The 24,387-nt window shown below is 46.9% G+C and overlaps 1 protein-coding gene across 26 annotated transcripts in view; it reads right to left on the reverse strand.

Annotated features, from left to right (window-relative positions):
- The window catches only part of PTK2 (protein tyrosine kinase 2), a 258,384-nt gene extending 235,757 nt beyond the window's left edge, over positions 1-22,627 (reverse strand). For 11 of the 26 annotated variants that reach the window (XM_023248631.2, XM_023248622.2, XM_023248632.2 and 8 more), the window contains exon 1: positions 21,695-21,881. The gene's annotated coding sequence lies outside the window, so the exon portion shown is untranslated. Of the gene's footprint in view, positions 1-19,373; positions 19,475-21,694; positions 21,882-22,315 lie in introns of those variants that run through there. The other 15 variants (XM_045049563.1, XM_045049559.1, XM_023248623.2 and 12 more) reach the window with 4 other exon arrangements.
- Between the last annotated feature and the right edge of the window lie 1,760 nt (positions 22,628-24,387).

Raw genomic sequence — 24,387 nt, forward strand, 5'->3', positions numbered from 1 at the left:
AGAAAAATTAAACTTGGCTCATTATACAATGAAACATATTGTCAGTTCCTTGATGATATTTCTAAGATGGATACTCTCTACCTTTTTGGCCTGAGTGGGTACATTTAAGATACCTCTACAGAGATGCCTGGGGGGCGCCCGGATTGCTCAGAGATGCTTGGGCTGGTCTGAACTCTCTTCCCTTCTAACATGCAAACTAAGATGTCCCACCAGCTGCAGCGCACTCTGACTCTGAGCTTCCTTAGCACATAGCAGACTTCCCATCGACACCTGCTTACGGTGTTTTCATTTCAGTGTGCAGTCCAACCTGGACAGTCCCTGAGGCCACCTCTCACTCGCCCTGACGACAGGGACGGCGGCGTCTGTGGAGGGGGTGGGGTCACGGCTCTGTCCCAAGTGCTTCACAAGCACCAGCTGCTTTTTTTATTTTTTAATGTTTATTTATTTTTGAGAGAGAGACAGAGTGCAAGCAAGGGAGGGGCAGAGAGAGGGAGACACAGAATCCGAAGCAGGCTCCAGGCTCTGAACTGTCAGCACAGAGCCTGATGCAGGGCTGAACCCATGAACCACGAGATCTTGACTTGAGCCGAAGTCAGACGCTTAACCGATAGGGACAACTGGGTGGCTCAATTAAAAAAAAAAAATTTTTTTTTTAATGTTTATTTTTGACAGAGAGAGAGAGAGACAGCGCGAGTGGTGGAGGGGCAGAGACAGAGAGGGAGACACAGAATCTGAAGCAGGCTCCAGGCTCTAAGCTGTCAGCACAGAGCCCGACACGGGACTCAAACCCACAAACCGTGAGATCATGACCCGAACTAAAATCTGATGCTCAACCGACTGAGCCAGCCAGGCACCCCATAAGCACCAGCTCCTTAATCCTCACGGCCCTCACGGGCTACTACTCTTTTCCCATTTTACGTACGAGAAAACAAAGTCCAAAAAAAGTTAAGAAATTTTCCAAGGTCACACAGCAAACAAGGGAGAGACCAGGCATTCAAATACCTGCTTATTAGCACTCTTAGGACCATGATGCTAGGGATGAGGTGGGGGGGGTCAGTTGGTTAAGCATCCGACTCTTGATTTCGGCTTAGGTCATGATCTCATGGTCATGGGATAGAGCCCCGTGTCAGATTCTCTCTCTCTTAAGATTCTCTCTCTCCTCCCCACCCCCACTGCCCCTTCCCCACTTGCTCTCCCCCCCCCAAAAAAAATCTTGATGCTGCTCTGGCTTCCCAAGTTAACCAGATATTATCACTGTTATTATCACTGGACGCGGTTTAAAGCAAACACGACAGGAAAATTCTAAAGTAAAGTTGAGTAACATTCAACATGACATATTGACAAATTATGAGATATCTGGTTTAAAGCAAGCATGTAGGCTGAGCCCCTGGCAAAGGAATGGTCGGTGATGCTAGCTGCCAAATAAAGCCCAAGTCCATTATTTCTTAATGTGCAACATCCTAACAATTTAAATCGTTTGTGAAGGTCTCTAACTTACAAACTAGACAACCACTTCACACAGGTGTCCCTTCCTCTAAGTTCAGTCTAGCGACAGCTTCTGCACTCTGGCAAGCTGTAACCTGTGTTCTGAAAGGACACAGGTCAGAAGTAACTTTCTGGAAAACCAAAGACATATAAAGAACGTGAACACGATTATGAGAATGATCAGGGCAGACAAAAGCTTCTTTTTGCCTCAAAATAATTTTCTAGCCAAACACATTCTACTACGAGACTGTGGAGCAGCTCAAAGGTCATAGGTCATAGGTCACCACATCCCCTTCATCTCTGTGCCAGTGCGTGGTACGGGGTCTGCCATCCAAGAGGTCGTAAGCTACTGACAACACGAATACGTTAAGGGAAGAGAAGAGGCAAGGTTACTCCTTTCTGAAAAGCCAGTATCAGCAACAGCAACAACCACTGCCTGTCGTACACGCAGAGTAAACGCCGAATGTGAACTGCTTCTGCTTCTTAGACGCGCTGAACAAACTCAGGAGGGAACGATTAAGATCAGCTTTTAAATTCCCACAGCAGAAACAGCTACATTGTTAGGAACAGTATTTGCTGAACCTTGGGCTGATTCTTCCCTAAAAAGCGATTATTACTAGGGCTGGCCAGATACCAAGAGCCACGGTATATCACTTTTATAAAAGAGTTACGATAATCTCTACCTAACAGACAAAGAGATTTAGGGCTTGAGTAACTGGGTGGACACGCAGGAAGCGAGCACCGAATCTGAAATTCAAAGCACACCTGTCCAGCACCCATTCTTAACCACCCTTCTAGTCTACACTACACGTGATGTCCCCAGAAATCCTACTGTACAAAAGCTTAAAAATATGAAAAGAAATCACCATTCTACTCAAATTAATTAACAGGCACAGTTAATATATTCAAAACAAGGCAACCCTTCATACTCACAAGAACCAACAGCTACGGACCGTGAGCCAAATTCAAGAAGTACTTAGAAGGAAATCTGCTGCAGGGCCTGGGAGCGGTGGCTGATCACGAGAGACAGTCCTCTGGGCATCTGACAGAATCCAGCTGAAACTGGAGATCGCTACCTGTGTGATGGGAACGGTCTGCAAAGCAAAGGGTCCCAGATCTAGGGAAGGAAGAGCGAGGGAGCAACCAGAAACGCCGGACAGAAGAACTGCAGAAACCACCTGATGACTCTGAAAAGCGAACTGTAGCAGGAAGGAAGGCCAGGCTGGAACTCAAACCAGCAGATTTAAATATGACGTAGAGTCTCCTAACAGGATACCCTAAATGTGGAGGACACACCCCAAACTTATCCAGCATACAAGAGCCAGGAAAACAATTCCCACGGGAAAAGAAAATCAAGACAAGCCAATACCATGATGAAACAAATGTCAGAATAGCCCATAAGGACTTGAAAACAGCTAGTGTACAAATAAGTCTACAAACAAGCACACATAACATACTTGATATCACAAAATCTTCTTTTCCTTCTATCTCTTAAACCCACTGACTTTGGCCCCCACCACTCCACGGAAAGTTCTCCGTCCGAGACTACCAATAACCACTGCACTGCTCAACCCAATCACTACTGCTCAGGTCTCGACCTTTCGGCAGCAACTGGCAAGAACTGATCTCCCACGCCCCGTCTCGTGATTTTCCTCTCACCTCACAGATGCTCTCCCCTCATCTTCAAACCAGGTGATTCCAGACTGTCCCAAGGCTCTGTCCTTTCTCCTCTTAGCCATGCTTACCTCCCTGGTAAGCTCACTTCAAATGCTGTTTCTATGCTAACAACCTTAAAACTCGTATCTCTAGCTCAGACCAGCTGTCCCACTGTTGTGCTGGACCGACTGTTGCCAACACCACATCATGGACACCACCTCTGCCTTCTGTGCATCAGTGAGGAGAGGGCAGAGCTACATTTCCCTAAACCCCTGCCTGATACAACTCAGGGTTGGAGTTAAAATAGTAAGAGGCAAGATTGGCAAAATGAAAAAAAAAAATTTACTCTCTTGAACTCTGCCAGCACTCCCAACAGTAGTGATGGATTCTGATTCCCTGTATTGAGAAATATCTAGCAGGGTGCCTGGGTGGCTGAGTCAGTGGAGCGCCCAACTCTTGATTTCAGCTCTGGTCATGATCTCACGGTTGTGAGATCAAGCCCCACATCAGGCTCTGTGCTGGCAGTGCGGAGCCTGCTTGAGATTCTCTCTCTCTCTCTCTCTCTCTCTCTCTCTCTCTCTCTCTGCCCCTTCCCCACTCACTTGCTCTCTCTCTCTCTCTCTCAAAATAAATAAATGTGAAAGAAAGAAAGAAAGAAAGAAAGAAAGAAAGAAAGAAAGAAAGAAAGAAAGAAAGAAAGAAAGAAAAGAAGGAAAGAAAAATCTAGAGTGGCTTGTGTTTTCGTGACCAAACCCTGCAGGTACAGCCTATGCTGGGACCAGCTTCTAGGTCACTTGGAGAAGCGGAACACCACCAAAGAGAACTGAATAGAACGTCCAACACCCCAAAGCTCAGGTGCTGACTGACCTTCCCCCTCTACAAACCTTCTTACACAGTCTTCTCTGTTCAAAACGCCCTCCTTCCAACTGCTGAGGCTGGAAACAAAGGATGTCATCCCCATCTCTTCTCTTCCTCCCACATTCCGCATCCAGTCTGCTCAGCAAATCATGCTGGTTCTTCCCACAAAACTGGCCCGGACACTGTCCCCTTGCCATCAGGCTCACCAACACCATTCAGACGTGAGCCACCATCATCACCCACTCCAACGACTACAGCACCACAGGACAGGCCTCCTCGCTCCCCACTTTGCCACCCTAGTGCATACGCTCAACACGGCGGGCCGATTCCAAATCTAACTCAGATGGCGTCACTTCCCTGCTCAAAACCCTAAATGGTCTCTCTGTTTACATGGATGACAAGGAGTTCATTAGATCACATTTGGCTGAACAGTGGAGGAAATGTGTTGAGGAAAAGTAAACTTGTTTACAACTACTAGCCTTCCAGAAGAACAGTTGCTCAGACATGAGGACATCAGAGTAATACGGACTGTTAAGGAACGAGGCACATGACTGAGCTGATTCCCTTGGTCGCTGCTGAGTCAACAGGTGTTACCCATATTGCCCGGCTGTTCACTCAAGGAGTCAATGTGACTGAAGAATTGGCCTCTAAGAATAGTCTGTGCGGAGCTGCTGGTGAGAATATTTTCAGAGAGACTGAGAAAACACCAATTTCATACAACCTGAAGAGGAATCTGCTAAGATGTGTTACAAGTGATGATGGCAAAAATCCATGTAGAACAAAAGGTTTACCTGGAAAATCAACAAAGAGTATGAAAACGTAAGTTGCTTAAAGCATTTAAACACGCTTATTTAAACTATCGTTCTTCAGTGTATTATTCACCAGCAGGTGCTTTGTGGAAAGTATTTTCATCTACCACGTGTCGCTGAACCAGTAGTATCAATAGCAAACTTCATCACAATATCCTGACTTGTCCTACAGACAGCAGTTGGATGATTTGTGGGAGAGCTTTACTTACGTCAGAGCCAAGATGCAATCTTTCTGAACAAAAAGACCCTCCTTCAGTTATTACCACAGCTTTGGAAATCAGCTTTTGCTCACACTTATTAACATTTCTCAATGAACTCAACCTAAATTTACAAGGCACAACAGTGCTTACACAAGGGACTTCCATAGTGAAGTCATTTCAGCGACCACAAACATCTCAATCACAAGTAACGTCCCGTGGAATAACACACTTCCCATGCCATCAAAAGTTAAAAAGAGACAGGTGCCTGGCTGGCTGAGTCTGAAGTCAACACGACCCTCGATCTCAGGGTAGTGAGTTTGAGCACCACATTGGGTATAGAGATTCCTTAAAAATAAAATCTTAAAAAAAAAAAAGTTAAAAAGAGAGGCAGGATTTCCAACCCCACACAAATATGCAGTAGATAGATTTTCTGAATTCAAACTACAGTTCCAGCAGCATTTTTCAAGCCCTGATGCAAATACAATGAAAATTTACGTATTTCCAAACCCTCTTCATTCACTATGGAACTGAGGTCCTTCCATCTAACCGTCAGTTAGAAGAGAGTAATCTGCAATGTAATGACACGCTAAAAGCCAAATATCAAAAAGAATCCAGTGGAATTCTGTGTCTGCCAAACAACGAATATGCTAAATTAAAATGATATACTTCCAACCTGATATCAGTATCTGAGAGCACCTATCAGTATGAAGACATTTTTAAAGATGAAGTGTCTAAAACTTCCCTTGCAGATCAGCATTAAGACATGAACATTTGAAACTGATTCTGATGATAGGGAACACTAAGTTTGAACTCCAATTAAGAAAAGTATTATCCAACCCTCCCCCTAAAAAAGAATTCCATTCTTCTTAGTAGGCCTGTATTATAAAATACATACATATACACGCATACACACACACACACACACACACACACACACACACACACTCAATCATTATTTGGAATTCTGTCAGTAAAAATGTTGTAGAAATTTGTGTTCTCTTGTTACATAAGTCCTTACATAATATCCTTCATTTTGCCTATTAGTCTGCAAAACCTAAAATATCTACCATCTGCCCCTTTACAGAGAAGCCTGCCAATCCCTTTCAGCCAGCTTCCCCGTATCTTCTGCGCACAGGTACAGCTAAGGCATATTTCACGCATCTTTAGCTTCTCGGCTTTTTTTTCTTTTCAACGTAGGTCTGCCATTTTACTTTTATTCCTGATAAATTTTACCTCCTTGATTTTAGCACTCTGTTACAACCTGTCGAAATATTTTAAAATCCTGATTCTAAAAATGAACAGTCTCCCAGCATTACCTCCTGATCTGTATTCAAATTCCTGATGAAAACATTACGACAGGCGTCAAGTATAACACGCTTCTGGAGACATCTTCACCCATGTGCAGAAATTCTGGTATTTTAGTTGTGCGCTAAATGATACACATGTGGTTGTAACATATCTTCCGCCTAAAAGCAGTAATTTCTTGAACTCTCCGGTAATGACAGAAATAAATAATAATGCACTTTCTTAGGATTCATACGATAAAAGATTAACCTTGCCCGAAGACAGATTCGGCCATTGCCCAGTTCCTGGGAAGTCACCTGTAAGCCCTCTGAACCTCCTGTCTGACTAGGCTGTCTTTGCTTAGCTGGGGGCCTTGGGTCACACCCAAGGTTAGTCTACACTAACAATGTGATTTCCAGTGGGGCTTGGGACACACAACACCAGCTCGATCTCTGGAGGGACTGGAGGGTAAAACTCAACCATGCAGGGCAGTGCCTATGCGACCGACCACCAAGAAATACCCTGGACACCGAGCTCAGGTGAGCTTCCCCGGTTGGCAGCATGGGTGCCGAGAGAAATCGGCACGGCTGCCCTGGGAGAAGCACACCCAGAAGCTCACGCATGGTCCTCCCTGGACTCGGCCCCGTGCACCTTTCCTTTGCTGACTGTTGCCTGAGTCCCTGCACCGTAATAAACCACCGTAATAAACCGTACAATGGCTTTTCTGGGTTCTGTCAGTCCTTCTAGTGAACCATGGAACCTGCAGGTGGTCTTAGGGCCTCCCAAACTCCAGATCTTGATGATTTACGGTGTATTTTCACCAACACTACAGCAGTGTTTCTCCGCATGTGGGGATGCTAGTTTAAAATGCAGGTGACCGGCCTGCACGTCAGGAGCGATAACTCAACACCTCCGGGGGACGACACCAGGCATCTGCATTTCTAACCCACTCTCCTCAGTGATTCTTAAGCACACTACTTTCAGGCAGTGACTGTTTTCTTTCTTTCTTTTTTCTTAAATTTACTTATTTAAGTAATCTCTACACCCAACGGGGGGCTCGAACCGACAACTCTGAGATCAAGAGCCACATGCTCTACGCACTGAGCCAGCCAGGCGCCCAAGACTCTTCTTTTGAACGAATCCCCGTCAGGGCAGATGCTCAAGAGTGCCTCGTGAAAACGTTTCAATAGATGAGTGAGAAGAATGGGCACTATTAGCCTTTACAACCCAGAACATACGAACGTGTAAGACTTGTTTTGTCATTGCTCCGATATCCAAGATCACGTGGATGCAAACCACACACCACTTGGACACAGTTTGGGCGACAGATTCAATGATCTCCACTTCTTATGCACCTGTCAATTACATCCATTTTTTTTTTCAATCTCCTGACAATTAACAGGAAACATGAGTTTCATAAGCTGCCTTCACACCCTCCTCACCCACTGAAAACATCACCAGTGAGCTGAAAGTCAGGAGAGCTAAGAGTCTCTCGAGAGTCCCCTCCTTCACATCAAAGAGCAGGTACCCTCTCTGGGTTATTTCTTCAACTCTCAAGTGAGAACTCTGGACTAGATGGTCCCTAAATTTAGATCCACTTCTAAAATCCTAGACTATATAAAACAGGGGACAGACACCCCATGGAAAAGTTTACAATTTCCAATGAAATGGTTGAAAGGACAGATTCAAAGGACGGATGAAAATCAAACATCAACTCTTCCCCCACCAAACACTCAATCGTGACCTGTCAAAAACTAATGCTTCTGTAGACAACTGGCACTTAAACTCAGTTACTCCTGCCACCTGTTCTATCATGTCAACACCTTAGGATACAACTCGTGTATTTTTTCCAGAGCAGAAAGCAAGCTTTTTTTTTTTTTTTTTTTGCCATGACACAGCCAAGGAGATTCCAAATGTTCTGCCTATACTGGAATCACAATGATCCCCAGCATGAACTCTTAAGGGTGATACCTTAAAGAGCCTAAGGTTTTTCACTTTTAACTTCTACACCATCACCAAATTCCAGCATTTCTTACATCTCTGCCATTCAGGACACTTGGCCCTTAATGGAGGTCACAGTTTTTCTTAATAGGAAAAGGGAAACTTTCCCAGACATACACCCATTTGCAAACTCTCTCCTCGAAGATTCATCTCCTATAGAGCAGCCGTGTATCACCCAATACAGCAAATCTCTGTAGGGATTACCATAATCTGAAATCTGTAATTCTAAACTGCACATAATAATGTTGACATCAGATGTGAACCAATCCAGTTTAGACCCCAGAACACCAGATTAACCCGCCTGGTGCTATTTCAAACATTAACCACCAGCTTCCCAGCTCCTCCTGCATTCCGTTGACGTTAAGAGCTAACCATAACAACACGAGTTCAGTACTGTCTTACAACCATTAACTATTAACACACTTCTCAGTGGATGGAAAAACTACACTCGTTTTGGAGTTAACAGAGCCCACTAAAAGTGACACTGGTCCAGCTCTCATAGCCATGTGACTATTAAGATATGCCTAACAGTTTATAAACTTCAGCTTTACCTAACACACGGCAGCATGTCAAAACATCCATGGCAATCAAAGTGCCAAACACCCGGCTGGCCTTCTGTGGACCAAAACTGTGCCTTGTTTCATCTTTTGGAGGGGGTAGGGGAGGCCAGGGGAGAAGTCTTAATTGCCGGTTGGTACAGTTCGGCTCAGGGGACAGCTGCCTGTGCTTGTGTTTTATGCAGCAGTCTGGGATGTACGACATTTAAGGTAAGAGCCCTGGGATCTGGATGCTGAGCCTTCCCTTACAGCCTCACACCTGCACAGAGGCTGTCAGAGGCCTACAACCTAACAACAGGAGGGGTCCCCCCTTGGGGCGGGCTCGCTTTTGATACTCCGACAAAAGCCCGGGCGAACCCTCCCAGGGACAACAACTGGTGTGTGTGCACACACACTTCTGATTTCCGTCCCTGCGGTTCACGGACCTAGGAGAGAGCGCTGTCTCTTCAAGCAACAGTCTGACCAGGCGGCACTTAAAAGCAAAAAGGTCTCTGTAGACTTTTTACGGAGCGAGAAATCCGAGAGCCATCCTGGAACTGTCCTGGACACCCCCTCTCTCGGCCCTACCTCCGCATTTCCCTGGTCAGAGCCTGGGAGACAGACTCAGAAACAGGCTTCAAATCAGCCTTCTCTACAGTTCCTCAGTCGTGCCCTTAATTAAGGCCTTCTTCACTTGTGTGTACAACGTAATTGTATAATTAAAAGAACACAGGCTGTTAAATCAGACCATCTGAACTTTGCCCATCACTTTACTAGCTGAGCGACACCAGGCAGCCACTTCCTTAATGACAAGGGTCTGGTCCCTCTGCCTTCTGAAGTGCACCCTGGCGACACCTCCCTGCCCGACCCTTGTCCTCGGTGCAACCATCCTCCTGCCGTAGAAGTCGGCTCCCGTCAGAGTCAGGCGCACACTGCTTTGATCCTGCAGACAGTATCAACCTCACCTCCTCCTCTACCCAACCCACCCTGTACTCCCAAACACCGGCGCCAGCATTCGGTTCCACAAACCCCAGCCTCCCACCTCCGCACCCTTCCACGGGGTGTGTCCTCCGGGAGGCCCCGCCTGCTTCCCATCGTCCGCGGTATTTCTATGACTCCCGCAGACAGCCAGACCTGCGGAGGTCACAGCATTTGGCCCACAGCCAGATTTTGTGTGGTTTCTTGACTAAGAAAGATTTTTACCTTTTTAACGGGTTGTTCTCTCTCTCTCTCACACACACACACACACACACACACACACACACACACACACACACATACACATACACACACAGATCTGTGACAGGCCCAATGTAGCCCACAAAGCCTGAAACATTTACCGTCTGGCCTTAAAGAGAGAAAGTTTGCCGGCCTCTGAGCTTGACCATGACTGGGGACCTGCCCTCCAGGTCCACAGAGCACTCCACTATGGCACTCCCACTGTGGGTGTCCCACTCCATGTGGACTGCATCGTTCCCCTTCTGCCCTGCTGTCTGTGCCCCCACGGGCACTACACCATGCACAAGACAGGCCCTTAACACTGCTGACTCTTGAACCACTGGGTCCACTTTTGCACAGATTGTTTTTTTTTTTAATTTTTTTTTTTTTAACATTTATTCATTTTTGAGACAGAGAGACACAGCATGAATGGGGGAAGGTCAGAGAGAGAGGGAGACACAGAATCTGAAACAGGCTCCAGGCTCTGAGCTGTCAGCACAGAGCCCGACGCGGAGCTCGAACTCACGGACCGCGAGATCATGACCTGAGCTGAAGTCGGATGCCCAACCGACTGAGCCACCCAGGCGCCCCTGCACAGATTGTTTTCAATAAATACTGCACAGTAAATGTATTTTCTAATTTTCTTCACATCCTCTTTTCTCTAGCTTCCTTTATTATGAGAATACAGCATATCACACACACACAAAACACTCATTAAACATTAAAAAAAATGTTTTTTTTTTAAGAAAGGGTGCCTGGGTGTCTCAGTCAGTTAAGTGTCCGACTTCGGCTCAGGTCATGATCCTGTGGTTTATGGGTTCGAGCCCTGCGTGTAGGGCTCTGTACTGACAAATCGGAGCCTGGAGCCTGGAGCCTGCTTCGGATTCTGTGTCTCCCTCTCTCTCTGCCCCTACCCTGCTTGCACTGTCCCTCTCTCTCTCTCAAAAATAAGTAAACATTTAAGAAATTAACAAAATACACGTTAACTGCGAATTTTCATTATACAGGTGTCAGTGCCCTAAACCCCTGCACTGTACAAGGGTCAGCTGGGCCAGCACGTCACATCTGTACAGCATTTTACACAGCAACTGCACACAGAGCCTCAAAGGCTGAGATTACAGATACTAGACTTTATAGATAAGGACAGTGTCAGAAGTCACATGACTAAAGGCAAAGCCCCAATGTGTGAACCCAGACCTTCTGTTTCCTAAATAAGATGCTCTTTCCATCAAGGAGACCTGCCTCCTTACACAAACTACAACACCTAGAATTTTCACTCACTAATACCGGAGACTTGAGGGGAGGGATAAAATGTAATTTCTGACCCATTACTTAATTTTGATAATTTTCAAGTTAATGCTACTTTTTATAAACAAAACTGAATCAGATGCCCACAGTAACCACAAGGCAGATATGTGTAAGTATCAGTACTTCATGGTTTCCTACTCAACGCACCACATCTTCCCGTTATCCCACCTCCACCACCCCGAGAACCCAAACTGCACCTACGGAAAGGCTCCATGACAAGCCTTTGAAAGGGGCTCGACCATCTGTCCAGCTCTTGTAGCTGCAGACAGATTCCAGAAAAAGTCAACCTTGCAGCAGCAAGGATACCTGTACTGGAGGTTCTCCAGGGCAGACCCACGTACCATTGCAAATCCCTGATGAGGTTCTCAAGAGCCCGGCCAGCACCGTCGAAGAGAATGTCCCATGATGATGAAAATGTTCCAACTCAGCAGTGTCCAGTGGGGTAGCCACTAGCCACATGTGGGTGCCGAGCACTCGAACTGGGGCTAGTGTGACTGTGAAACAGAACTTTTACTTGATTTTAATTTAAATAGCCACACGTGGCTAGCAACTACAGCAAGCGACACAGATCCAAGGCTAGACTCCAAACACTGCAGGAAAATGATAAAGAATTTTCCTTGGCTCCTCAACTACAGGCCAGGTTATTGGCTCCAACCCTTCCCCTGAAAAAGACTATAAAAAACATGGAGAGAATACTTCAAAAATCTTAAAAGCAACCGGAAACTGACAACAAGGAAATACCGGGCCAAAATTAAACTGAACTCAGGAACCCAAAGAGATAAACGAGCACAGAAACCACCTTTGCCCTGAAGTCACCTGCCAATTCTGAACGTTTTCAACTTTCATTTTTACAACAGGGAAATAGGAATCAAAGGCCAGATCCCCCGACATGTCTACCAAAACCCCTACCTCCATGAGCATGACCCTAAAGGCTAACAGCTCAAGGTAAGAGAAACCAGCAGTGAATCATCTCTCCAGCATCAGGTGGTCCAGGTCTGCACTTGGTTTAAGGTGATCCCAAACTGGTTGAAGCAAAAAAGAAAATAATATACTCTCTAGAGGGGCTACATCTTTATTCTATGCCTCAAAAGAGTCCTACAAATAATGAGGATTAAATGAAGAATCCTACAAATAATATCCCACACCATCAATAAAAAGGATCTCAAAATGAATCACAGACTTAAATGTAAAACCCAAAACTCTTCTAGAGGGGAGGGGGGAGGGGAGGACACAGGAGAAAACTTTTGTGACCCAGGATTAGGCAACGATTTCATAACTATGACACTAGAAAAGCACAGTCCATAAAGCAACAAGTTGATACACGAGACATCATCAAAATTCATACCTTCTGTCCTTCAGGACCCTGTTAAGAGAGTGTAAAAACAAGCTGCAGCATGAGAGACAGGCACAGCATCATCTAATAAAGACTTATGTCCAGAATATATAAAGAACCCACCAGTAAGAAAAAAAATCAATAGGCAAAAGATTTGAATACCAAAGAAGGTATATGAGTGGCAAAAAACCCACGAAAAGATTGGGAAACAAGGGAAACCACAAAAAAAGACCATGACACACCTATCGGAATGGCCAAAGCCAGAAGACTAGCCACACCGAGTGTTGCCCCAACAATCCAGAGCAACTGGAACTCTCCCACAAGGCTGGGAGGAATGGAAAATGGCCCATCCATCCAGAACAGAGTGTGACACCTTCTCAAAAAGTCAAGCATACACCTACCAGATGGTCCAGCCATGACAGTCCTAGAGCCAGCCATTCCAGGAGAAATGAAAGCCTATGTCCACATGAAGACTTGGACAAAATTATTCATAGGCTTTATTTGTAACAACTCAAAACTAGAAACAACTCTCTACACATCGACCATATTCAATACCATCCCAAGCAACGTCAGGGAGAAATTTTTTTGGAAGTTAAGAAGTGATTCCAAAACAGATACAGATCTACAAAGGATCGAGGATGGCCAAGGTAAGCCTAAAGAGGAACCCAGGTGGGAAGAGCTCCACGATAAGACTTGTTACAGACCTGCAGAGATTCAGACAGCTTAAAGTAGGCTGTACCAATGGAATCAAAGAATCCAGAAACTGAGGCACATACACATGGACCTTTCACTTACAACAGTGGTGGCACTGAAGAGCACTGGGGAGAAGATGATCTTTTTTTTTCTTTAATGTTTATTTATTTATTTTCAGTGCAAGAGAGAGGGGCAGAAAGGGAGGGAGAGAGAGGATCCCAAACAGGTTCCGCACTGTCATTGTGGAGCCCAGCATGGGGCTCAAACGCACAAACCACAAGATCATAATTGGAGCCGAATCAAGAGTTAGATGCTTAACCGACTAAGTCACCCACGTGCCCCTAAAGACCATCTTTTTGGTAAATGGAGTTAGGACAACTAAATGTCCCCAGACTGATGAAGTTGCGTCCCTTCTTCACACTATACACCAAAACCAGTTCCACAAGATGATAAAGTTAAAGGGTAAAATCGAAAGTACAAAAAGGCATTTAGAAAGTAAAGGAGAATTAGTTCGTGACCTCAGGGTAGGGGAAAAAAAGCATCAACTACAAAGGAAAAGACTGATAAATGGCACTAACTAAATTTAAGAACTTCTATTCATCAAAAACAAAACAAAATAAAACCACAGAATTAGCGAAACTGCATATGACTAAGTGGGAAGAGACAGTGGCAAAATACGCACCCAACAAAGAACGTATAAAGTCTACAAATCAATTTAAAACTAACCCAATAGAAAAAATGGGCACTTTGCAAAACCGTGAATCCGAATGGCCAGTAAACACATAAAAAGATATGCAACCTCACGTCAACCAGGAAAAGGTTATTTAAAACCACAAGGCAGCAACACACCAGAAACCACCAGAAGGGGCAGGGAGACCAGAGAGAGGGGCTGAAGGAGTAATCAGAGAGAAGACGGACAATGGATGGAGCCTCCGTTCCGTATACCGAGAAGCTGCTGTGGGCCAGGTGTACAGAAGTACCTTTAAGGGGGTCAGGGTCTACAACTGACCGTGAACTAGAACTTCAACTTCACTTGACCAATTTAAGGAGAAAGCAATTGTTCCAGACTGTGTCTTCCCACCAGCTCACTTATTTTTTTCTCTGTCACAAAGCTGTACCACCAAAGTTTGATGGGGGCCAGAGGAGGTATGTGGAAACATCCTTTGTACTTCGTTTTGAGATTACAGTACACTTAACTCTACCTGTCTATCCCTAATTTGTCTTGTCCACCTTTGTGACAACTTTCACATACTTAAAGACCATGAGGTCCCCCCAGCAGGAGGACAGACTCTTCTTCAATCATTAAACAAACTACCGAGGGCCAACCTACTACAGCAGTCCAGCAAGCTGTGAAGGACCCACAGACACGTACAGGATAATACCGAGTCCTTGTCCCTGAGCTTAACGATATTCTATTTGCCAACAGGTGCGCCTAACTCTGCATAGGACACAACCAACAGGCAGCACATCACCACTCCCATGTTTGTATACTAACTTTTATCTAGCCCTTTTCTTAGGAAATAGAGGCAAAAGGAAAACAAAATGTATTAAGTTTGGATAGGACTTTGACGCTAGGCACAGAGTCCATTCGCACAAAGCTGCTTAGGAGTCGCCCCAGGACTTGGAGACCCTTCTGACGCCAGTGTAAGTGAGCCAATTTCTCAGCACCAAAACAAAACGTCCAGGGGAACGTGCACCCTACGCACCCACATGTACACACTCTCCTGCTATTTGCCAAAAGCTACAAGCCCAGGGGCCATCTAAACTACTATCCTAATGCAAAATTATTCATTTAAAATCCAAACCAAGATTCAGAAGACTTAAATGATCTCAGCATAAAACATTCAAAATCCCTGAACAGGGGCACCTGGGTGGCTCAGTCGGTTGAGCGTCCGACTTCGGCTCAGGTCATGATCTCGCGGTTCGTGAGTTCGAGTCCCGCGTCGGGCTCTGGGCTGACAGCTCGGAGCCTGGAGCCTGTTTCGGATTCTGCGTCTCCCTCTCTCTCTGACCCTCCCCCGTTCATGCTCTGTCTTTCTCTCTCTGTCAAAAATAAATAAACATTTTTAAAAAATCCCTGAACAAAATTAGTTGTGAGGTCTTCCCAAGACCCTGAAAATCCTGAGAAACATATCTCAGAGTCCCGAGGTGCAGGCAATCTCCCTGGCCAGCCTAAGTGGGCAGGGGATACACCCACCCCTGCCGTTGACCACAGATTCTGCCTGCTGTGAGCTGCATCTCTTTTAAAACACTCTCAAGTAGAGGTTCACTGACATCAGCAGGAAACAAAAGCTCCTGGACCCAGTGTTAAAGCAGTCGGCTGGCCCCACCCCCAGTCTGATTCAGGAGGTCAGAGGTGGGGCAGGAGCGTGCGCATTTCTATCCAGGTCCCAGGGACAGCGAGGCGAGGCGGCCACACCGGGAGAGCCTCTGCCAACAACCTAGAGTTTGCTGGAGACCATGCGCACGCGCGCTTCCCCACGCAACACAGCAAGACTAGGAGGAACCCGCTGAGGAAGAACAAGCTACTCTTTTCACCCAAATATTGACTTTCCTTACCTGAGTGGAGGCAGGTGACCCGTCACTCAAAATGTTTTCTCTGAATAACAGCATAAAAGACTCGTCAGGTCAAGGGAGAGCTGGAGTGCAGAATTCGCGTTACAGCGTCAGGAAGATGAAACCCCTCTTTTAAAATGGTTTCAGGGCATCATGTAAACCCTTGTGAAGTATCTGATGGATCCAACCGATTAGCAAAAGATACATCAGAGCTTCTAGAGACCGGGAATCAAGGATCTTTTCTAAACCCCATTCATTTCGTGTCACCTTGAGCAATTTTCTGTCTTCAGAACATAGAATGAGTCCCAAGGAACCCATGATCAATTCCGACAAAATCATTTTTTCTAGGGAAAAAAATACACTTGAAAATTGTAAAAGGACAGAGAACTGTCTTTCTCCTGGCTCAAGTTTAATAATATCTATAATCTAAAATAAGGCAGACAAAAGCAGAAACACGGATAATCCACGATGTCCCCTCGTATCAAGTCCTACTTGGTTCTTAGGTAAGGTTCTTTACCAAGGCAAACAACACAGTGGACAGCTGACACAGTACGAGTTCTCCAATCACTAGTACACCTGGGTTCTCTCCTTCAACAAGTATTATTGTGCCGGACGTTGGGCATGCCATAGTGCAGGAAACAAAGTTTCTGCCCTCTTGGGGCTTAAATTCTAGAAGACACACAAGGCACTACAAATACGGAAGGTACAAAACCACACCAGTCTGCCTTCGGTCCCTCAAAGACAAACTCATGGTGCTTTGGTCACAAGTAGACCCAACAAGCACCTACCGCTCACAGAATCGAAAGCACCAAATGGCAGAACTTTTAAGATAGAGTATGGAGGCAGAAGGGAGATCCTAGGCACAGAAAGCCCAAAGATACAACTTTCCAGATTCTTCTGAGCTTGGTTTTAGTCCACTGGCCCCAAATAAAGGAGTACAGAGTAAGTCAACTCTTAAAAGCAGGATGGAAAATTCTAAATCGGTGAGAATGAGCACATTCATTGCAGAAACATTTCTAGAGCACCAGTGTGTTAGAGATTATAAATGCTAGGATTTACTCCAAGGGGATTAAACCTGTACGAGAAACGTGCCATTTACTTTTCCCTTACGTTACTCCTTGCTTCCCACAAAACCATATTCATAAACAACCCCTCCAGAAAAAGTCACTGACACCCCCCGAAAAAGTCACTGATGAAAAAACTGTATAAATGTGGAAATTACCAAAGCATATCCTTTAACAAATAAGAAGCATCAATCACTGAACCATACATTACACATTTTCATTTAACAAACTCTAAATTAATTTAACATAATTAAACAATGTTGGTATGTTCATTAAAACGTTTACCTACACTATGTTGGCCGGATCATAACTTCACGATATGAAAGGGTCAGACTGAAACAGGAAATGTAACTACTTAAACTTTCCTGTGCCCTTGCACACTGTTCGCTCCCACTTCGGAAGGCTGGACTGGGATCTGTAAGACCAGCGCTCCTCTAGTCAGAGGCTGCACAGAAAGTCCAGCAGGCCTCACCAGCCAGGATCTGCCACCTGTGGGCCAAGAGACCCACGGCAGGCTACTCTGCCTCCAGACTTAGAGTTTCGTCTGTAGAATGAGCATACGGCTCTTGTGGGGAATAAAGGAGACACAGCACAAAAGCAATCGGCTCAGGTCCCATCTCCCAGAGTTAATGCATCTGCAAAAGGGTAGTGACCCCTACAATACCACACTGTACCCACACGGGTGCCCAGCAACATTACATGTCCTCTCCTGTCAGGGGCTAATATTGAAATGGATGACTTTTGTCACTTTTCTTGTTCTGAAAAATGAGTTAACAGTAAATGGCAATGTATATCAGTAAGATCCAGGCAGGATTATTTTAAATACAAAGCTTATAAGTGAATGCCTTCATATCCTGAAAACAGGTAAGCTTTGTGACGATACTACTAGTTTTCTTCTCAAAGGCTTTCAATTGCTTAAAAGTGGGAATAGTGCCAACCAGGTGAAAATATTTATTTCATACTTTCATCTAAAAACCATTTCATTAGTGCTTACGCAAATCAGACTATAATTAACAACATGTGCTAAAAATTCCATCTAAACAAAGTTGAATTACATATGCTTATCTGAATTTTATTTCCATCACAGAGCCTAGCAAAAAAAAAAAAAGGAAAAACAATACAATTGTTATAGATAGGAATAGAGAGGCTTCTTCTGCTACTTTATAATCAGAAACACATTTAAGCAGTTCTGAATGGTAAGATTTGGCACAATTCCTACAAATTAATGCCAGAAAGTGGCAGACAGGAATTGCATTTCTCCTGCACCAGGCTGTCTTTTGGGAGTCATGACATGGAAGAAAAAGGAAAAAAAAAAAAAAAAAAAAAACTTTGCCAAAATGTTAGTACAGAGAAAAAGACATCAAGGGTTCAAATAATCCATTACTACACATGCTTTACAGAAGGGAAGTAAAAAAACAACTTCTTAATGTAGGTGGCTGAGGCAGTGACACACAGGTACAGCCAAAGATGACCTGGAACTGTCCTCATCCTGTCCCACCGAGGACCCTCTAAGGACAGAGAAGCAGCTTCATATTTGAGTGCTTACTGCATTCACAAACTTCCTGGAGTTATTACTATCGACTCAAATAAGGTCATTTACTTTGCCCAAGTTTTTAAAATTTGCATTTTAAATAATTTATATAGGCATCAGTAAAAATTCTCAAAGACCCACATAGCAATTTTTTGCTATTTAAGGGATTTTAATAAGGGAAGATACAGTAATGAAAATAAGTTCTTAAGCTAGAGCTTTAAGGCAAAGTAAATTACTACAGAAACTAAACTTTACTGATTTACAAGCAAAAAAAATCCCTCATTCACAAATGATAAAAATAATAGAACTTTTAATTATATTGAGATTTAAAATAAGATTTTAGCTAAAACTGTCTAAACTGAAAATGTTTAATTTTAGAGGTTCAAGATTTATATATTGAATTAAGACTTTGAATCTCATCTTTTGTTGTGCTACTTTTAAGACAATTTTTAATTATTCATTCTTGAGAGAGACAGAGTGTGAGCAGGGGAGGGGCAGAGAGAGAGAGAGAGACACAGAATGCGAAGCAGGCTCCAGGCTCCGAGCTGTCAGCACAGAGCCCGACGCGGGGCTCGAACTCACAAACTGCGAGATCATGACCTGAGCCGAAGTTGGACGCTGAACCGACTGAGCCACCCAGGCACCCCAAATCCGCATTTTTTAAAGGGGCTATTTTTAACAATACAATTTTGTTATTTAGACAACTTCTCCAACTTCCTGGCGAGAAAAGTTATCTGACTTGCTGAAGAACCCAATTTGAAGAACTAGGGCATTCAGTTCTGTAATTTCCAACAATGAGCATGGAGTGTTAGAGAAACTACTTTAGTTAGAAAGTACTCACTGCGGTTCCCAACTTCCAGCTTCCCCAGACACCGCTTTGCCGCTTCCCTCACGGAACCTCACTCCTAACCGGACACGATTCACCTTCAGTGCACTGCCCGCCTGAAAAGAGGCTGAAGTCATGCATCCTCTAGGCCTCTGCTCCAGTATTCTTTGCCCCGAACCTTAAATACTAGGTTTTGGATTCAATGTCTTTATTTATCCAAGGACTTGCTTTTTTTTTTTTTTAATTTTTTTTTTTTTTTTTACATTTATTTATTGTTGAGAGACGGAGAGAAACAGAGCGTGAGCAGGGGAGGGGCAAAGAGAGGGAGACACAATCAGAAACAGCCTCTGGGCTCTGAGCTGTCAGCACAAAGCCCAACAAAGGGCTCGAACACACGAACCGAACCGTGAGATCGTGACCTGAGCTGAAGTCAGACACTTAACTGACTGAGCCACCGCCACCCAGGCGCCCCAACCAAGGACTTGCTTTTTGATGCATCACCTCTGAATAATGTGTAGGTCTCTCTATTCACTGCATATCCTAATGTCTTCCACTGACTGGAATGTTTTAAAGACAGTCATGTATTTTAAACAATCTTTTCCCGGTTTTCAATATTGAATTGGATTATTTCATAACCACCTAAATTACTTGATCTTGCTGCTTCTTCAACATTTAATACCACAAAAGTATTCAAAAGACTACTGGTAGCTCGGGTGGTATTCCCCCTCCAAGGACAGACACAAATATAAAACAATATACTTCTAAAGACGCTGAGACACAAACTTCCTTTAAAAGTTTCATGTGTCTGAATATTGCGAGGTGTCAAAAGTTATCTAGAAAGTGCAGCTGCCTGAAAATCTTGCCTAGACTGTACCTCAACAAAAGTAAGTTGGATGCTAATTCACCATGTATCTTCCAATCACTTCATCCATGCTTTTCAGATTTTCAGAGATCAAACAACCGACCAGCGTTCTCAGCTGTGCCATTTGCAGGACAAGACTATTTTCTTTACCCATTATACAAATAAAATATTAGGGGTGAGACCCTGGTATTTCATTTCAAATAGCGACGGCCTATTTTTCCAACCACGAAAATGTTTACATTCTACCTAAGAATCCCAACCACGGTCGTCTTAAGCACAGATCTCCAAACTCTTACACCGCCTTCAGCTTGAACGTATTTCAACCAATTCCCATAATTACTACAATATTACTATTATCTTAGTCTCACTGCCAAAAACCCAGCTGCAGGCTAACTATGCAAGAATGAGACACTGTTGAAATGACTCAAGAAAAATTTCTTTTTACTCTTAGTGCGTTAAGCTAAATCCTGCAATTAATAAAACCAAGGAACCACACACACACACACACACACACACACACACACACACACACACACACACACACACACACACACACACACACACACACACACAGCCTCCTCCTGAGAAAGAAAAGGAAGCCAGGGAGAAACAGCGAGTCGTTCTTCCACCTACCCCGGCAGCAGAGCTGGGGGCTGGGGTGAGCAGAGGAGGAAACTTGGAGGCACAATGAATCAAGAGGTCCAGGGCTATCGCCCAGAAAACCACAGGGCCTCGGCAAGTTGAGCGCCAGCAGCGGGGAAGGAGCTGACCGCGATCCGGGTTCGAGGCCCGCCCTTCCCTGCCCGAGGGCCAGGGAGTCTGCATTCCGGGTCCGGGTGATGCCCCCAGGGTCCCCAAGGATTTCCTTCTTCCTCCTCCTTCCTCTCTCCCCCCTTTTGTTTTTGAGGCAATCGGCCCGCTCCCAAGGAGCCCGGCGGCTGGCCTCCGCCAGCCGCCCACCACCCCCCCCAACCCCGGCCTCCAGACCCTCCGCCTCTCCGAGGCCCCCGAATGCACCTCCCTTCCCACCTTCCACGAGCCCCCCGGCCTTCTCAGTTCCCCCAAACGCCCCCCGTCTACCAGAGCCCCCCGGCCTGCCCGAGCCCGTCGGCCTCCCCACGTTTCCTGGCCTCCCCACATCTCCGTCCTCCACCCATCGCCGTCCTCCCAGAACCCGCCCCCTCGTCCTCCCCGGTCTCTGGCCTCTCCGAGCCCCCCGGAACCCCCCGTCCGCCCCACATCTCGAGCCTCCCCACAGCGTCGTCCTCCCGGGGCCCCTCCCTCGTCCTCCCCACATCCCCGGCCTCCGAGCCGCGCGCGGGAGGGGCCCGTCTCGGCCGCATCCGCCGCCCGGACCGGCTGCTCGCCCCTCGCGGCCCTCCGCCCGCGGGCCGCGGCCCTGCCAAGCCCCAGCTCCGGGAGTCGGCCCGCCCGCCGGCCCGCGCCCCGGCCCCCGCCCCGGCCCCGCACTCACTCGGGCGGCGCTGGGCGCCGGGAGGCGAGGGCAGACGACTGCCAGGCGGCGCCGCGAACGCCGGGACCGCGCTCCCTCCCACGCCTCACGCCGCGGGCGCACAGCGGTCCCGGCCCGGCAGCGGCGGTGGCGGCGGCGGCGGCGGCGGCGGCGGGCTTGCGCCCTCGGGGCCGTGCTGCGTCGGCGCGGGCCGCGCGTGCGCGGCGACCGGCTGAGGCGCGCGACCCCGCCACTGCGCGCGCCCGGCCGCGTCCCCGCGCCGAGCTTCCGCCTCCCGGGAGGACCGGGCATGCGTCCCGCGGCCCGCGCATGCCCAGCACGCGACGAGGCTCCGTTCCCGAGATCGCGCCGGAGAGCCGCGCCGGGCCTTGGGGACGGCCAGGGCTGCGCGCGGGCGTGGCCGCGGGGGTTGGGGGAGACTCGGCCGGGGGCGGGAGGCCGTCAGAGCCGGGGTCCCCCCCCCCATAGCACTCTGGGCGGGCGGGGAGAGGACCGACTTCGGGGAAGCCCTCTGCCCCCTGCCCGCCCGCAAGGCCCGGACGCGGCCCCTCCGCAGGGCCTTCATCGCCGGCCGCCCTGCAGCCCGACCCCAGGGCCCACACCCCCGCGGGGCGCGCCTACCGAGACGAGTTGGGTATCCTGGGCCCCTCTGCACAGAGGCAAAGTGAGTGAGGCTCAGGGATGTGTTGACTGGCATCACCGCTAATGCTGGGCCCTGCCAAGACTGGATCTCCACTCAAGCGCCCGCTGAGCCCCGATCTGCGGCCTGGGCGCTGGTCTCCTAGGTCTTGAACCTCGAGAAAGAGGAGTAGGACCCCCGGCACTTGGGAGTCACCAGGCAGAGGGCAGCTGAGAAGAGAGCCATGTCCAAGGGGAGCTGATTACCAATGACTGGAGCCTGGGCGGGGGTAAAAATGCAGCCTTCCAGGGGCTTCTTAAGGCATCTTTATTCTTTAGGCAGCAGGGAGCCTTTGGAGGGTTTTAAGCAGGAAGTAATATCTGATTTGTGTTCTTTAAAAAAAAAAAAAGTGACAACCTTGCGGTAGGAAATGAAACCAGAAGCAGAGCAACTTTCATTTTTACGGTGTCACTTTGATCCTCACCACAAGCCAGGAGGCAAGTTAGACACATATTCGTTTTAAAGGTGAACTCCCTGAAGCTGAGAAAGGTAACCCCCCATTCTGCTCTCGGCAACAATTTGACTCTGGTTACAACAGAAGCAGGTGAAATAAAGCAGTTTTGCTTACAAAGAGCTTTACTGTATTTAAATATGTTTACTGTTCTTTAATGAAATGTATTGCGGTTTTTTGGTGGGTTTTTTTTTTTTTTAACCTACATTAAAGATTGCAAGCAAGTGTGTCAGCCCCAGGGCTTTTATACCCAGTGTTTGGTCCACCTGGAATTCTCTTCCCTCTGCTTGGAACTTCTTCCTCCCTCACTTTCTCAGGCTTACATGTCACCTCATTAGATGCCAACTGACCACTCTGTGTATAATAGGAACCACCCACTACCCTCCATGGTTCCTCACACACACACACACACACACACACACACACACACACACACACACACACGGCCCCTGACTCAGCTCTGTTGTTCTCCAAAGCATCTATTGTCCTCCACAGCCCTACACTGTGTAGTTGTTTACTTCTTAATTGTATGTCCCTGTCCCAGAGCGTTAGATTCATTAAAGCAAGGACTTTGTTCACTTATGGGTCCCTGGCACATAATGAGACACTTGTGAAGTGACTGCAGCTTTGGGTGACGGGAAGTGAGAATCTGTTATTAAAAGTGTAAGAGGGGCGCCTGGACGGCTCGGTCAGTTAAGCATCGGACTTCAACTCAGGTCATAGTCTCACAGTTTATGGGTTCGAAGCCCTGCCTCAGGCTCCGTGGAGCCAGCTCAGAGCCTGGAGCCTGCTTCAGATTCTGTGTTTCCCTCTCTCTGTCCCTCCCCTGCGCTCACTCCCTCTCTCTCTCTCCTTCTCTCTCTCTCAAAAATAAACATTTTTTAAAATTAAAACGTACAAGACAAAGGACACCTATGTGGCTCAGTTGGTTAAGTGTCCGGCTTTTGGTTTCAGCTTAGGTTATGATCTCACAGTTTGTGAGTTCGGGCCCCGCATCAGGCTCTGTGCTGACAGTGCAGAACCTGCTTGAGATTCTTTCTCTCCCTCTCTCTATGCCCCTCCCCCCTCTCTCTATCTCTCTCTGCCCCTCTCCCCCTTTCTCTCTCAAAATAAATAAGCTTTAAAACGAAAAGTAGAAGAAAGTGGGAGTCAGGGAGGGGAGTGGAGGGACACAGTGGATTACAGCAAGGATATCTTTGCAAGGATATCTTTGCGGGGTGCAGAGCGGGGCGGGGGGGGGGTGCGGCTTCATGTGGTACACTAACAATGGCCACCGACTTGTTGACAACTGTTCCCAACAAGACCTAGAATCTGGTCGTTCCCTCCTTGACTCTGGATGGATCTCCTGACTTGCTTGACCAAGATGTGTCACAAGTGATGTTGTGTGACTTCTGAGCCAAAGCTGCAGGAGGTGGTGTGGCTTGCTTTTCACCTTCTAAACCAGTCAGGGGGTCTGGCAAGGAGGGAGGAGGCCATGTGGAAGCCGACCACCCGGCTCTAGTCAAGCATTCAGCCAGCTGCAGCCACCGGAGACCCAGAGAGGCCAGCAGAACCGTGGACTCA

This window comes from Felis catus, chromosome F2 (genome assembly GCF_018350175.1).
Source record: "Felis catus isolate Fca126 chromosome F2, F.catus_Fca126_mat1.0, whole genome shotgun sequence".
Taxonomy (NCBI): Eukaryota; Metazoa; Chordata; class Mammalia; order Carnivora; family Felidae; genus Felis; species Felis catus.